At 43.7% G+C, this 16,719-nt stretch overlaps 1 long non-coding RNA gene across 1 annotated transcript in view; it reads right to left on the bottom strand.

Annotated features, from left to right (window-relative positions):
- The window catches only part of LOC138491482 (uncharacterized), a 56,418-nt gene extending 41,929 nt beyond the window's left edge, over positions 1–14,489 (bottom strand). The window contains exon 1 of the long non-coding RNA XR_011276022.1: positions 14,360–14,489. This is a non-coding gene — a long non-coding RNA (uncharacterized lncRNA). The remainder of the gene's footprint in view (positions 1–14,359) is intronic.
- Between the last annotated feature and the right edge of the window lie 2,230 nt (positions 14,490–16,719).

The raw sequence follows: 16,719 nt of genomic DNA, 5'->3' as shown, positions 1-16,719 counted from the left end.
CAAAATAATGTCCCATGAGAAACAGACCAAAAAGGGATAATTATTAACCCTTTCCAGTACTCTTTGGAAGATTGTTTGTACTGGGTCTGTGAGTTTAAAAAGACTAATAAAGTGAATGGCAACTTTACATGTTCTGGGAGAAAGTAGTCAGTCCAAGAAAATGGAGTTTGAAGTGGGAAGTCTGAAAAAGACAACCCTGGGTCACTGCACTAAAGGTGCTGTGTGACACACAGTAAAAAGATGATGCCTATGGAGTAGGTGAGGCTCCACAGTCCATGAACACATACAAATGTACAACACATAGCCAAAAACACATGTGAGAGTGGGAAAAAAAGGCTTACACTCTTACCAGTAGGCAAGGGAAATAGCCATTATGGAGAATTCTCCATAACAAAGACATTTAGAACTGTTTTCTAAGAAGGTCTACTGAGCTCCCTTGGTGCCCCCCAATTGTTGCCTTTAGACTGGATTAAGGTTGAAGCACAACCAATGTGTGCATTGCATTTCATTAAAATTCATTTCATTAAAGAATAGATAGGCCCAAACATGAATCAAATGTAGTCCTTGAGATGGCTAAGTAAAGGTTTGTATGTATTCGCATGGTTGCATGTTGCTATGCGTATGGAGCATTTCAGGTAGAATTTGAATGGGACACCACTCTCATACCCAATTTAAGGCTGTATTATCCAGTCTATGGCCCTTCAGTTTGGGAATCAGACTGAATGGCCACATTTTACTAGTTTGTCTTGTCTGGCACTTTATGTCAGGGTTTGTGACCCTTTGGCAATAGAAAATAATGGATCCAAGATCAGATCGCCTGACTGTGGGATATCTACTTTATCCATTTGCCTACATGTGATCCCACAGGGTGCGCATATGACATGTCTAAGGTTTAATTCTAGGTGCAGAATATCTCTGTCACTTTCTTTTTCCACTGCAATAGATACACGGATGTGTGAGGGAAATGGCTAAATCCTCGCGTAATTTATATAATGGTAGGAATTGTGCAGATGCTACATCTCTGCAATTGAGAAGTAATGATACATGTTTCATCCATGATATTCAGGAGTATGTGAAAGCTGCATTGCTGAGACGGTGAAGCATTTTAGCCACGTATGTTTGTATTTGGTTCTGTTTTGTCCTTATTCTTGCATTAATGGCTTTGCTTGCGTGGCATTAGTAACATTGTAAATGGAGAAATCTGAATACCCTGTAGACTACACCAGATGACATACTTATGAAACAACTGCAGCTCAAATCATCTGCAAGTTAAATATCTAGAACCAGCAACTTGGATTTCCAGAAGAGACGTGGTTTCCATCAATGTGGTAATTGCAGCACATGTACACATACACTAAACAAAACCTTGACAGTGAAAAATGTAAGAAATAAAGATCACACAATTACAGCTGTAAAACGATCTACTGTATCTATGTGGAAAATGTATGGAACCTCCAATCTCCAAGCGATTCGCAAGTAGGAAGCTGAATATCAATTGTGAATCCAGTTGGTGATGATCCATCCATGGGACAACATACAGGTAATTGCATTTGTGGACATTGTACAGATCACTGTTCAAAACAGAGAAGGCAAAAGAGAAATACCATTGAGACAATGTGAAGTTAAATGGATGTATCGCCTGCAGGCAACATAAGAAGGTCTAACTTTTGAAAAAGAAATGTCTGTATTTTTGATAACTTAAAATATGACCACAACAGAAACTGAAGATTCACAAACAAATTGTAGTAATAGCAATGATTCAAACGAGCTTAGAGGTGTGACACAGTCACTCCCCTGTCAGGGGTTCAAACTAAATGGCAGAAAAGGAATATCAGCACACAAGAAGAGACACAGGAAAGCATGAGTATCAGTGCATGCCACTGGCACAGCTGTATTAGTGGAAGAGATACAATGGACCTGAGGAACACTATTATAATACTCGTATCAATAGAACAAACAAAGGATGGTAAGCAATTAAAGGGTCATAAAGGCGACACTTAGAGCAAGGCCGATACTCAGGGAGTCACGCAAGCAGCTGGAAACTTGGTTTGGGTTGCTAGGGGGGGGGGGGTTCCCGGGAAGTGTAATGACCAATCTGGATGGTTCATCAAGACAAACCTAATATGCCCCAGATGCACCAGCTGCCTATTCAATAAAAAAGACAGAAGGATATTCAAGCTAAGTGATTTTCTATCTAGCCCTTGTAAGGACAAGAGGGCATTTGGTGGTTGGTGAATACTAAAAAGAGGGTTAGAGGAAATCCTATCCGTCCCATCTCTAAGAGGGGTTTCCCTGCCTCAAGAATGTCCAAAGTACTAACCCTCACACGCTAAACTCAAGATTAAGTATAAAAAGGGATATTGTCCTTCAACTGGTAGTCTGTAGCTCTTTTCCAAAGTTCTAACATAAAGTTACAAAAGGTGTAAAAAGAAATACATGATCAAAATTCCATAGTCTTCAGGAGATGGTTCTCTTCCACTGAGTTTCTCAGGCTCTTTACAATTCACAGTTTCAGAGGGTATCGTTTTCCCTGTGCTCTCTTTCAATCGTCACAGTTCACAACTTTGCAATCACTAGGGGATTGCTTCACTTTCCCTAGTCACAATATGTTAGTTTTAAGTCCAGGGGGAATTACTCCCTTCACTTGAATTTCACACACTCAAGAGGTTGACTCCTTCCGCTTCATACCTGCAGATTCTTGACAAGCATCAGAGTGAGTCCCAGACCCTCTGCTGTTGGTCTGGCACACTCTCCTCCTTTGGTTCCAAACACTTATCTTAATAGAATTTGGTGCAGATCCCAGACTCGCAATTCGTTCACCTGGTGTACTCTTCTGCCAGGACTTTATCACTTTGTTTACTCGTACTTGAGTGTGAGTCCCTTACTCACAATCAGGTTGCCTTGTATGCTGTCCTGCCAGGACATTCTCAATTTGTAACAGTTGTATGCTTTTTTATTATTTTCATTCAACCATTGGGTCCTTGACCCTCTTTCACTCATTTCATTCAACAATTGACTTGGTGTCCCAGCTCCCCTGCTCTTGTTCACCGACTTAATGTATCCGTAATTTAATGGTATGCGTATATACCACAAAGCCCCCCGACATCCCAAATCCCTTCTCTGGGCTCACCGGTCTCTTCTGCCTGCTTCGGCGTTCTCTATGGTCTGCATTTCCCCCAGTGGCTCACTTCCTCCTTCTGTTGGTGTTCTGTCAGCTCTCCGGTACCCGCAATGCTGCAGCCTTTGTTCCACAGCTTCCTATGCTCTTAGCTTCTGTGTGGCGAGCCTCCGGTTTCTGCTCTTGCTCCCCGCTGCAACTTGCTTCATCTTGGTTTCCCGACCCACGTCTGGAGTAGTGCTTTTCCATGTTTCTTGCCGCTTGATGTTCTTAAATGTCCTGGCACCTATCAGATCCATCCAACAACTAGAGGGTGCCTCTGTTTTCGTGGCTACAGTACTCTTTATTGCTCTAGTGCTCTTCCTCATCTCTGTCCTTTTACTCCAAGGGTATGAAAGAGCCTTGCTGTCAGTGCAGATTGAATGTTCTAGCTCTATATCAAAATAGGCCATGCAGCATTGGGAATTCAATGGATTGGGTTGGTTTCATAACCCGAGTGAAAGAGGGGATACCATTTTCCAGCTCATGAGTTCAGCTCCCTCATATGGGGGTTGTCTTGTGATGGAGGCACCAGGGAGTGGGGAGACCACAGGGAGTTTACTGGTACAGTGGACCGTGATGATGACAGATGGAATGAACCTGAATACTATTAAAGAGGCAGTCATGAATATGACCAATCAGACCATTCACTTACCAGGCGGCACGATCGTAGAACAGTTCCACTGGACCACTTGTGTACCCCCAAGAAGTGTTGTTGCCAACAGCTCATGGAGAATGGCATTGGATCCAAATACCTTGGACATTGGAGATTTAACATCTAGGAAAGGGAAACGAACCATCTGAGGGAACAGCTCAACTTTCGCACTGTGACTTTTTTCACCATCCCTTTGGACATCTGCAAGGCCCGATGAGTGGGACATTGATAGGGGTGGGTGACAAAATGTCCTTCAGGGAACAATCCCAACAACTGGCCCCAGGAGACATGGAGGATGTATGCTGCCACCTGGATGATCTTCTGCAGGCAGGGATCATCCAGGAGTCACTATGCTTCTACCATTGTTGTTGCCAGAAAGAAGAACAGGGATATCAGAATGTCCATTTATTGTCTTCGGCCTAACACCCACACTATTCCAGACCAATACACCACACCCTTAGTTGATGAGCATTGGACTCCCTGATGAGTAGTAGGTGTTTTTTGGATTTGGATGCATCCAGTAGATTGTGAGTTAATCAGGATTCCGCAGGGAATTCCCTCTTCTCCTGGACATGACCGCACCCACTGAAGAAGTTTCAGAGTTTCCTGGGATTCTGCAACTACTAATGGAGGTTTGACGCAGGATATACCACCATCGCCCAATCAATTGTGGTCCTCAAGAAAGGATACCAGCCTCCCCAGAGTAGCCAGAGGACTACCACCAACTCGGAGGATCATTTGTACCATCCACAGGAGCCTTTAGTTGAGTGGTGGATGGAATTATGCCAGCAGGCCTTCAAGGAGCTCAAGCAGATCCTCACCACAACACCAATCCTGGCCTATTCAGTTCATTAGTTGCTATACATTGTGCAGACCCTCACCTCCCCAGTCCAGGAGTATGTGGATCCTCATTTGCTCGACATCTAGAGTGATTGGGATCTTTCCTTTGCCAGGAGACCACCAGTGAGATGAGAAGGGTCACTTTCACTAGCTGAGGCCTGGACATGGCAAAAAAGTACCCAGTGACAAGTTGGAACTTCTGGCATTAAAATGGGACATTACAGAGAAGTTTCAGGATTACCTCTAAAGCACCACTTTCCCAGTATGGACAGACAATAACCCTCTGACATATGAGTTGAAGTCAGAAAAGCTGGATGCTAGTGGGCACCAATGTCTCGCTACATTGTCAACATATAACCTCAATTCTGATGTCCACCTTCGGAGCCCTCATTTTCCACTGGACAAAACAGCAGGGTCCACCTTGTAGAAGCTTTTGTCTTCAGCAGGCATCAGAGCTATCTGCAAGGCTGTGAGTCTGCAGGAGCCAGACAGATCAACAGTGTGGACTGCTTGGGATCTCCATCTGAAGCTGTGCTAGCCATGTATTGCAATATCACCAGTCTGGAGGTATCTCAGCTACCACATCAGATCTGAGATGAGAGCTGTTTATTCCAGCTAGCAGATCCTGGCATGGCTCCATTCCTGACAACCAAGACCACAGGAGCGTATATGACCAGAGATGTCTCTCGAGACTAAGAACAGGCTGTAATGTTGAGGACTGGAAGACACTCATACAGAAGGATGGAGTCATGCAGAAGAAAAGCAAGGTTGGAGGCCGGCTGTTACATCATCTGGTGCTACTACAGCCATTCTGCCAAGCTGTACTGTATGCACTCCATGACCAGCATGCACATCTCCGCAGTGACAGAACCTTTGAGCTGGTCCACTCAAGGTTCTTTTGGTCCAGACAATGAGCCAAAGTAGAATACTATTGGCATCACCGAACCCAGTGAATCACCAGGAAGACTGCAGCGCATCCGGCAACATATCTACAGCATCTCAAGAGCTTCACGCTCATGGACTTCGTCTGCTTCAACTTCCTCATTTGGATGGATCGGCGAGGAGTGCAGAACATCCTGCTGGTGACAGACTACTTTACTCGGTATGCACAGGCATTTCCCGCTAAAGATCAGCATGCTACCAGAGTTTCCTGTGTGCTTTGTGTACTACTGTTGGTGAGCCAGGATTAATTCTAACCAGGAACCCGATTTTGAGTCGACACTCATTAGATAAATGTTGGAGCTGGTTGGCATCAAGAAGACCTGTACAACTTTATACCACCCTTAGAGGGATGCCCAAGTGGAGAGATTCAAGCGCAAACTAGATAAGAGTTGATCCTGCCTATTCTTATATGTGGCACCCCAGTGCCAGGAGGAGCCCCACACTGGTGATGACCTCCATGGCCTGAGATGCATTTCACACAACATCCCATTGCCAGATGGGGGATCACACCTTGCACACCTTGCACCACTGCTTCAGCCCGGCTCACTGACTGGCACTCTCAGTGTAAATGGGGATCAACCCACCTTTACTGCCACCACGCAAACCTCTCTGCATTAAGTGCACTCCCTAGCAAGGAAGGGGACCACTTTGTGACTTTTGCTGGGAACGCCCCTTCCAGGGCAGGCCCACCCTGAATACCCGGTCTGCTGCTGGCAGGCACAGCCTGGGTTAAAGGACTACCCTGACCCACCAATGCTACAATTAATGACAGCCTGCTTCTGGCATACGTGTCCTGTTCATGGGTCGTTGCAGGGACCCCCACAATGCTGCTCTCATGACTGGCTGCCTGTGGCATACGCAGCCCAGCCAAAAACAACTTTGGGGCCTCTTCAAACACTGCTTTCCTGCCTCCACCATCGAAGGACTCAGGAACACCTGACTAGATCTTCTGCAGCACAACAGAGTTTGCGACAGCCCTGGCCAGACAGTTTATCAAGTAAGAATTCTGTATAGCATTTTTATAATATTAAGTGCACTTTATAAGGTCTTTGTTTAACTTTTGAAATGACTCTTTTTTTTTAGATTTTTGTATTGCAGCTGCTCAGGGATAACAGTTGCAGTGTGCTTTAGTATATAACTTGTCACACACTTGTTATCTGAAAATAGAAAACTGTTGGTGTATTGGGGATGTAGTCAAGAACTAGATGTATTCCACCATTCACTTAAAGACTGTGCACCAGCACTCCTACCCTCACCGTTCCTTATGTTGTATCTTCATCCTAACCTTTGGGGGAATTCCTATACCTATTGCCTTTCCTGATCCAGTCCATCTCCTACAGCAGTACACCCAGGGTATCCAGGAACTTGGGTAAACCAGGATGCCAGAAACGCGTAAGAGGCAGATTAAGTACTTTTAAATCAAGAAAAGTGTATTACCATGCCTGACAACACCTGTCTCCCACCAATTTCTAATAGATCCATTCCCCCTATAGGTGGTCCAACGCTTTAGGATTTTATTATATGCAAATGCACACAAACTGAAACTATGATTTGATTCTGGTTTGTTGTTATTTAAAGTCGATGCATAAAACACTCTGATCAATTGTACTGTTCAATGGATGGATTAAGCATGACCCTGATTGAACATCATGTATGGTATTTATTTTGGATTTTTCCTGAACAGTTTTATTTAGGTTATTAGATTTTATGAAATGTCCATGAATGTTAAAATATTTTCAAAATAAACATGATTTTGATTGATTGATTGATTGATTGATTGGTTGAGTAAGTGAGCCATAGTGGGTAAGAGAAACAGACGGTGTGGAGGGGGAGAAAAACAGAGGGGATGAGAGAGAGGGGTAGAGGGAGAGAGAAACTAAGAGAGAGAGAGAGAGAAAGAAAGAGGGAAGTAGGAATGGATATAATGGAAACGTGAGATCTACAGAGAAAGAGGGAGCAACCAAAGAGAACAATATGACAGGCAAGAGACAGACGGGAGTGAGAAGCAAAAGACAGAACAGCAAGGGAAGAGAGAGAAGAGAGATAATGAGGAGATCAACAAGAAAGAGTGAGACAGAATAAGAAAAGAATTCACAAGGGTTGGGGATAGATGAGAGGGAGAGTGAAGCGCTTTGCCAGAGGGGAAATAGGACAGGTGAGGAAGGAAGAAAGACTACAGAGTTGGAGAAGGATTATGAAGAATAGAAATAGACAGGGGATACAGAGAGGGAGAGAGAGAAAGAGGGAGAGAGCAAAGAAGGGCAAAGTAAACAGAGTAAAGGTGGGGCAGGAGGAAATCAGGGAGTCACCTTAACATATAAAGATATGGTTGCGAGGGAATCTGTGGCAATGTGACACCGTGGAAATGCCATCATTCTTGAAAAACCTGCTGATGTTTCACAATGAAACTTATGACACCTATGATGCCTCTGACATTCCAGCAATGAAGGGATCTGGAAAATGAGACTTGTTGAAGCAAACCCCTGTCCCGATGAATTTTCCACATAAGCTAACCTGTCACCTTTCTTTCATTTGAAGGTTGTTACCATCCTTGGAACTTTATTTAATAATAGTTTGTGCTCTGATATATTTCATATAGTGCATGGCAGAATAAGGAACGATTTCTAGGCACGAATAGGTAATAATGCAATTATTATTATTATTATTATTATTATTATTATTATTATTATTATCATTATTATTATTATTATTATTATTATTTGTATTACCCTACTTAATTTGACTCAATTTATCAACCCTGGAAGAATGAGGAGCTGAGTCAGCCTTTGACCTCGATGGGAATCAAGCACAAAGCATCTGCCTTCACTGCCTGAGATGCTTGCTTCATGGTGGAGCTGAGGCACGTCGCTTCTCGTCATTTCCTCTACTCTCCACCCAATAGGCAGAGGACTGTGGGCACAACCTGTGCTTCCAATACCCTCCCACTGTGTTTTCTCCCCAACCACCCATGAATAAGATAAGTGGGCACCCATCTCCAGAAAATCACGCTCAAGGGCATCACGAGCCAAAGAAACGTTGAGGACCTATGGCCTTTCTGGTGTGAAGATTGCAGCCGCTTAACTAACCTTCATGCCTGCCTAGAGGAATTGAGAGCGGTTCTCTACTTTCCCAACATGCACAAGGGGAGTGTGCCAAAGATGCTGTTATTGATAGAATGACTGATTCATTGATTGCGTGATTGAATGTGTGATGTATGCTTCCCAGCGCGTGCAGTTAATGTTTTACGCACATTTCATTGCACATAGTTGGCTCCTGTTGGTACCGTCTTCACTCATAAAAGAATGGTTCTGGTGCTGTTGCTGTGGTGTCAGTACTATCTTTTCATGGGGCAGGTGTTGGGTGTCCTGACCCACGTTTGAGCTATCATGCTGCAACATTTGGTGCTGTGGGCTTAGAAAATCCAAGATGGCCAAAAAGCCCACAAGTGCGCCAGAATCCAGGAGAACCACGCAGTTTGTGCGCACACCAAAATGGTTACCTAACTTGCCACCCACCAGTGTAAAGAAAGATCTTTGTTAACAAAATCCACTGTTACTGATGTCAAAAAGTTGCTGAAATCGTGACTCATTGGACCACTTTAAAGATTCAACCCTTTTGTGGGGTTCCACATAACCATCTTACTGTAAGGAGCCCCATCAAAACAATGTTAAGCAAGGATTATTTACTACCATGTAAGAACCATTCCTGTTTGGAATGCATTAATCCAAGAAAGATCCCAAAATTGCATGCAGTACCAACAAAATCCTCAAGGCGGCGCTAGCGGTCTAAACTCTGACAGGAGAACTGAGTGCAGTTGCTGACAAAGGGATTTGACTCAGCTGACTTCAAAGGCTGCATTTTAATTAAAAATTAGCCACCTGCTGTTCCCAGAGGCCTGAAGCCTGGGAAACCCTCTCACCTCCAGAGATTCACACCAGGAGTTAGAATCTCACATGACCTCTTGATTGATAGAAGGCAGACTGGCTGGGAGCCTCCTGGAGACCACACAATAGGCTCTTGCAATTGAATAGGATATGTTGATTTTGACTGTTTCCTGTCAACAAAGGCCTGCCTGCCAGAAGACACATGTGACTGACCCACCCAAGTCTTGGAGGCGGACTCCAACACCCTGAGAACTGAACTGAAAGCAAAATATATATTTACAGAAACACTGATAACTCTTTGTAATCAAATGACAGACATGTATAACTTTGAGAGCCTTAATTTAAAAAATGTACCTTCAATTCAAGCCCAAACTCCAATTTGTGTGATGTTCTGGGGCAAAACCCTGCTATTTATCTCTACAGACTCTGTGTTTAAGCTAGAGACATGTTAATTTACTGGAGTATGTATGGACAGGCCGTGTACATGTGTACAAATCTGGAGAAAAATCCGATGTTGCAAAACCACTAAAAAGCACAAAATATTGCCATTTCTGAATGCAAGCCCCCAGGAAGAGCAGAGTTTGAACAGGGGCTACCATCAGTAAATGCATGATGGGTGCATGTAATTTCAAACCACTGTGTATCTAGGAAGTGTGCATTTTGATCAAATATAGATTTTGTGGACAAACTGAACAGGGGAGGATCCTCTGACCCATAAAACCTACAGCATCACTCTGACTCACAGTTCCTTCCCCAATCATGGGAGAGGGGAGAATTGGGCCAATGGGCAGTTGAGAGAGGGGCTGGCTAGTGATGCTGCACACACACCCACTTTCAAAACACATAAAAGCAGACAGTCAGGACAGATAGGGACATTCAATTCCATTTGCTGCAACGCGCTCTGCCGGACCACACAACATCCAGAAGATACCAGATTCAACAATTAGACTTTAAAACTCCAAAGAACTTGATTCAGAACTCAAAGCAAGGGCCTCAACCCACAAACTGAGAACTCTTCTCAGCGGGCCTCAGCATCCAGCAAACCTAACAGCGATAGCAGCATCCAGGAGCCGTGCAGATCAGCGCTGGGTCCAGAGAAAGCTGTGCAGAAAGATCCAGAAGCAGTGCTGTACCCAGAGAAAGCAGAGCAGTATCCAGAACCAGAGGCAGAGAGAGCTGACCCAGACCGCTGTGCGCAGAGACCGTCCGTGGCGAGTGAAGAAAACCTGACCAGATCCGTGGCGAGGCCCATTCTATTTCTAAATATATTGTGAGTACATAGCAGAACTGTGCAGAACCAATCTCTTAGTTAAAATAATATAATTCAATCTATTTTAATCTAACCAGAACTGTCTCCTAACTGTTGCCTGTCATTTGCAAAGCTGTCACCTGCCATTTCTAGTTGGTAGCTGTAACTTGTCACTTTGAACTTTTAAAATTTCAAATCTGAAAAACGACCTTTACCATATCGCTCATATCTCCGTGACCGTTTGTCATTGCTAAAGTAAGCCTGAACTAATTTAAACCAACTAATCCTCAACCTGAACCTCCAGAGGGAATTAGAATCATTTTAGCACATTTTCCAATATATCGCTATCACATATAAAAGCATTTTGGGCCTGTGTTTCAAACTTCTGTAGTCTAAGCTTGCTGGGGTGAACTGAATTACATTTGATTGCATTTCTGAGAACTGTGTGCTTTCCTTCCATTTCCTTGCATTGCATAAAGGGGGGAGGGGATTGCCAGAGAAAAGTGATTACATTGTTTTGTTGAAATCATATTGAGTATTTTCTGTATTGCATTTTCATTCAACATTACATCCATCTGAACTTATATAAAGCATTCTCTACCACCTTATTCTTCTGTTCCTATTCACAAGTGTGCTAGTGCCAGACTATCCATTATTGATTACTGCTCAGATTAAGTGTGATATCCAAGTATTAATTTATCATAAAGTGTGATATATATATATATACATATATATATATATATATTGTTTAAATTCTCCAATAAACCTTTTAACTTGCAAAACAGAACTACTTCTTGGCTCAGTGGGGTCAGGGGGATTCCAAGAGAGGGGTGTTATATAGGGGTAGTCATCCAGAACGCATGAACTGGACATAAAGATATATCAATAAGGGTTTCCATTCAGTATCCCAGACTAGGCATTGACTTAGCTGTAGTGTTGAATTGAATCCTCTTACACAGGCAAAGGTGCAATAGGCATAATGTCCTGACTAGAGAAGGCTCTTCTTGTGCCTGACAAAGCAGACCCACTCTTAAGCCAGGCCTGAAACGAAGCCTGTCTGGGAGGTAAAAGTAAAGTCGAGAACCCAGACAAGTCAGCAAAGAATTTACAGAGGGCTACTTCATCAGGTAAACAGTAGACTGTCTACCTAACAGTGCACTCTATCATTAAGATAAGCCATAGGTGTTTGCCGTTTTCTTTAAAGCCACAATGTGTAGGTTTCGGTAAGTAGGTAAGAAGTACTATTTACGTAGTTGAGTTTGTGGGGATAGTTCAGCGGCCCATTGTTTAAGATTCACTTCAACGTTTAGCAAACATGTAAGATTTGTGTTTACACACCACTAAACGCATTTAAAGAAAACTGTTTCGATGTAAATTCTGTCTCACTCTCTGGTATTTTAGAGATGTCTGTTCAAATAAGTGCAGAAATGCTAACAATTTATTTCAATCAACAATGTAACAGTCATCTTGACATTAATAAGGAACATTCATGCATCATTTACCTTACATCTGTGGGATGGACTACTAACATGATACCCATTAATGTGTCTATTTTATTCCACAGATGTGTGCTTCTAAGCATCCTGTTCTTGAACTAGGGCACATCTGGCTCTAGCTTGGCTGTCCAAGAATTATTATTCTGGAACATATCTGTGCTACTCTGAATAGACATTTCCAGATAATTAAGCAGACATATCTTTCAGGATTGTCTGAGCACCGCCTCATGTGCCTCACTCATCAAATACGATTTGTATCTTGTAGTACTTCAAAGATGACTTGGAAACACATTTTGGAGCTCATGTTGCTCCTAATCTTAGTTTGTCAGGCAGCGTTTAATGTTAATTGTGAAATATGCTTACCATACACTCATGGTAAGCAACGGTCACAATTACAAATAAGTGGTGTCTGACATATGCAAGAATGTCAGTCAGCGTTTAATTGTAATTGTAGACGCTGCTTGTAGCAAGCACGGCGGGCAGTGAGTACAATGGATCCCTATGGGCTCCGCCTGCTTTATGCTGGTGTATAAAGCTGGCGGCCGCATAGGGATCGCCAGCATTTGCACCGGCATGAAAATTCATGCCGACAGAAATGTTGGAACATGTTTGTGGCGTAGGGGAAGAAAGGTGCCAGAAATGCAAGTTGCATTAACGCCTTACTCAAGGCTTTTACTCCTTCCATTCAGGTGACACCACATACAAACATGAGCTCCTCTGTATGTTATATCAACACATACATAATTTTGTCACCTCTCTCTAGAACAACGCCCGAATATCTTGGGAGGAACACATATCCCTAATAATATCAAATAGTCCCCGCTCCTCTGACTGCAACTTATTTCCTCCACTTTCCCAACCTCGGATGGCTATGCACTGGGAAAGAGCACATTAACTTAAAAAGAGAATAACATAACATGTATACTGTGTACTATATGTATAGAGACATATATATCATTTTGAAAAACAACAATAATGTCCGATGGTTCAGAGGCAGACCTCAGAAACCATGTTGAAAATCTCAATCAGAATGAATGTTACATCTCTCTAACTTTGAATAGCAGTTACACCAAATAGCCATTTTTGGACTAGGAACCATATTTGAAGATGTGCACTTACAAGGAATCCCATTGATGTTATGGCTGAAAGGGACTTTTTAGGAGCAAAAAGGAATAACCTTGGCAGTGGCATCTACGAGCAAGAAATTGGCAGATTAACCAATTGATATATTTCAGGAGTCTGTTTAAAGGAAAATATCAGCAGAGCCTTTATAGATTTAGAAAATACACTAGGAAGAATTCCGCAAACATAAATCCAAAGAGACAGACATAACACAGGATATCAAAATCCACGTCATTACTCAAGACCCAACACCAGGACACATAATACGGTAATTACTTTGACTTTGGGACCTTATACTTGTAGAGCCGGATCTTGGACTATGCATAGATGCCTCTCCCATGATGATTTGCACTACACCGCATATTTAAAAAATACCCAGACCCAAAGTCATCTGCAAGCAAAATGTTTAGAACCAGAACCTTGGTCTTCCACAAAACCACATGATTTTCATAAATTTTGTGGCAACTGCACCACACGTACATATGCACTCAACAAAAGCTTGACAGTGAAATAAGTGGTAAATAACGAACACAAACAAATTGTTAATGAATTGTAAAGCTAACTATAACGTCTATGAGATATGGGGCACGATTCATGGAGAAGTGCGCATTGATCCTGCAAACCCATATGCTGAGAATGGTTTTGCTTGTCCCTGAACGCAGAACATTTTGTGCGTGTTCATCATATTCATGGAATGTTTCCCAAAAAGTAAGCATGTGCACAAGTCGTACCCAGCACGCCCGACACGTCCCTACGTGAAGCTAATCTAGCCACATACACCTACCTCTGCATACTTCTCAGCCACAAACTCACGCACATGGAAATACTGTGTGGGGTCTCCTGTAACCAGACAGCACACCTGATGACACTGTGTGGGGTTAACCCGTAACTGTACCCAGCACCCTGACAACATGCGTACCATTTTCCATAACTCAGGTAAAACTCCAGTCAGTCTGCGTGCGCACCCCATAATTCTCGGCTGCACCCTGCTGCACTGTGTGCATGCACCCCTACCTGCAAACAGGACCCCCACTGCGTGCGCACACCCCGAAATTCCTGATCGGACCAGATATTTCCAGAGTTTCCGGTCTGACTGTGGCTTTGCACCTGCTTCTACATGGCGGTGTGATCATGAGCTTTGCACTGCAGATTTCCCTGACGTGATGTTGCATTGTCAGATCTATTAATATGCTTGGCTTTACGTGCTTGTGGCCGAACGATTTCCTCATGCAGGCCGTCCCTCAACATGCCCACATAACACCTCTTCTTCCTCATTCTGCACGTAGTATGAGTAATATGCATGTTCCGACCCCTATTTAACTCTCTGCGGAGGCCTGGCCCACACTCTGTGTGGGCTCTCACGCAAGGCACTCGACTGCTTGCAGAGGCATGTCGGACCTGTGTGAAGTCGACACAAAGTCTGGAAAAAGTGACCCATCCATCAGACAACATGCAAGCCATTGCATTTGTGGACCTTGTACACATCAGTGTGCCACCCAGAGAGGTCAAGAGGGAACTACTATTGAGACAAGGTGAAGGTCAATGGAGTTATCATATGCAGGCAGCAGAAGAAGGTTTACTTTTGAAAATGAAATGTCTATTTTTGGTAACATTAAATATAACCACAGAGGAAGTTGAAGATGAACATTTTATTATCAATTATACAACTCATAATACATCAAATATTACAGCTTGGGGGTTAAAATGACAGTAAGGTTTGTGGGAAAAGAGGGCCAGCCCACAAGAACAGAAGGCCTGGGTTGCAGTGTGTGTCATGGGCCAAGTTGTGTTAGAGTAAGAATCGAAGTGGATCATAGGAAGGCTGCAGTATTACTAAGACCAAGAGAACAGACTAATGACGGTGAAGAATGGACGGGTCATGAAGCCTGCACTAGAAACAAGCTTGATAATCAGGGAGCCATTAAAGCAGCCGTATATTTTGTTTATGGTGCGGGAGGGGTGTGGTGCAAAGGCATGTAGCTGGGAAGGTTAACAACCAATCCAGAAGGTCCAAAAAGACGAATCCAGTGATGCACAACAAGTGCCAGCAGCTCAGCCAATCAGAGATGTAGAAGAATATCAAAGCTGAGTCAGAGGTCAAACTCTGGTATGTTCAAGCAGAGGCGATCAGTTGAGTTGGGTGGGGGTTGAGTCATGAACGCTGCCTCAGCAATGAACACCAATCAGGAGGATTGCTGAATCAGCCAGCACTGGTCACAGAAGCAAGTACCATATCGCCAGGCAAGAAAGCAGTCAAACCCAAAATCTAAAAGGAATCCTTCATGCTCAGGAGCCTGAGAGGAGGTGTGAAAGAGAGACCTAGTCAGGAGACAGCACACATGTGAAGGGCTCTGTGCCACCCACCTCTACATGCTCTCTTAGACTCACTCATCTTAGATGCACTCTCACTTCCACGTACCACTTTCTATCAGCAACTAATACCTCACCTTGCACATGCAACCTGCAATTCTCCTCCATGCTCTGCTACACCATCCTTCCTCTGCCTGGTCTCTTTATCCTCCTTCTCCGACGTTTATCTCGCCCAAACATTCCACACTGCCCCTCTTTTGCTGCCCCTTTTATCCTCCCAATGTACTCTCCATTGGCTTTCCAAATCAGCTGGTTCTCGAGTACAACAGCTGGATTCCTTTCCCAGAGGGGCCGGTTTACAATCACTAGAAGAAATATAACAGGCCAACCCCTTTTAATGTAGGGGTCCACCAGCTTTTGGAAATGACAGCCTGCTGCAAACAGTAATGTTTAGAGTTTGTGTGATTGAGTAAGTGGACTCTTTGTATTGTCAGTGTAATCTGCACATGTTCCTCAGCTGCTCCGCTTTTCATTGTATTTGTCTCCAGTGAGCTGCAGATTCAGGTCCCCAATGCTACCAATCCTGGGACTCATGGTCCTACAGCAGAAGAGAGAAAACTACTGACACGCCCGGTGCATAACAGTTAAGGAGTGAGGAGAAGTGGTGCTCAGCCAGGCACAAGTAGAAGGGACATAGACGGGGGCCTTCCCAACTCCCACACCAGCATCTAAGGCAAGACTTGCTCTGGGAAACTCTGTGGTAGGTCTCCTGCCTCAGCTTGAGAGATGTCCCCATCCCCACTTTACAGGGTCAAGTCCATGACCCTGTCAAACCCCTCCACTTTTCTTCAAAGTCCTCTACCCTGGAACATCTGATTACCCGTGGATACAGGGAGAGTAAATTATTGTTGGATTGTTTCAGGCCTGCCTTTTGCTCCGGTGAGAATAAATAAGGTTGGATGGTCAAGAACCATCTAGAATGTTGGGTTTGATGCCATTGTTCTGGGCCTTCTAAAACAAGGGAGTCTGGTCCGTGATTAATTTGACATTTCACACGTAAGATT

This window comes from Ambystoma mexicanum, chromosome 10 (assembly GCF_040938575.1).
Source record: "Ambystoma mexicanum isolate Mex_15411 chromosome 10, UKY_AmexF1_1, whole genome shotgun sequence".
NCBI classification, from domain to species: domain Eukaryota; kingdom Metazoa; phylum Chordata; class Amphibia; order Caudata; family Ambystomatidae; genus Ambystoma; species Ambystoma mexicanum.
Note: the sequence above shows the minus strand (reverse complement) of the source record. Positions and strands in the feature narration are given on the sequence as shown.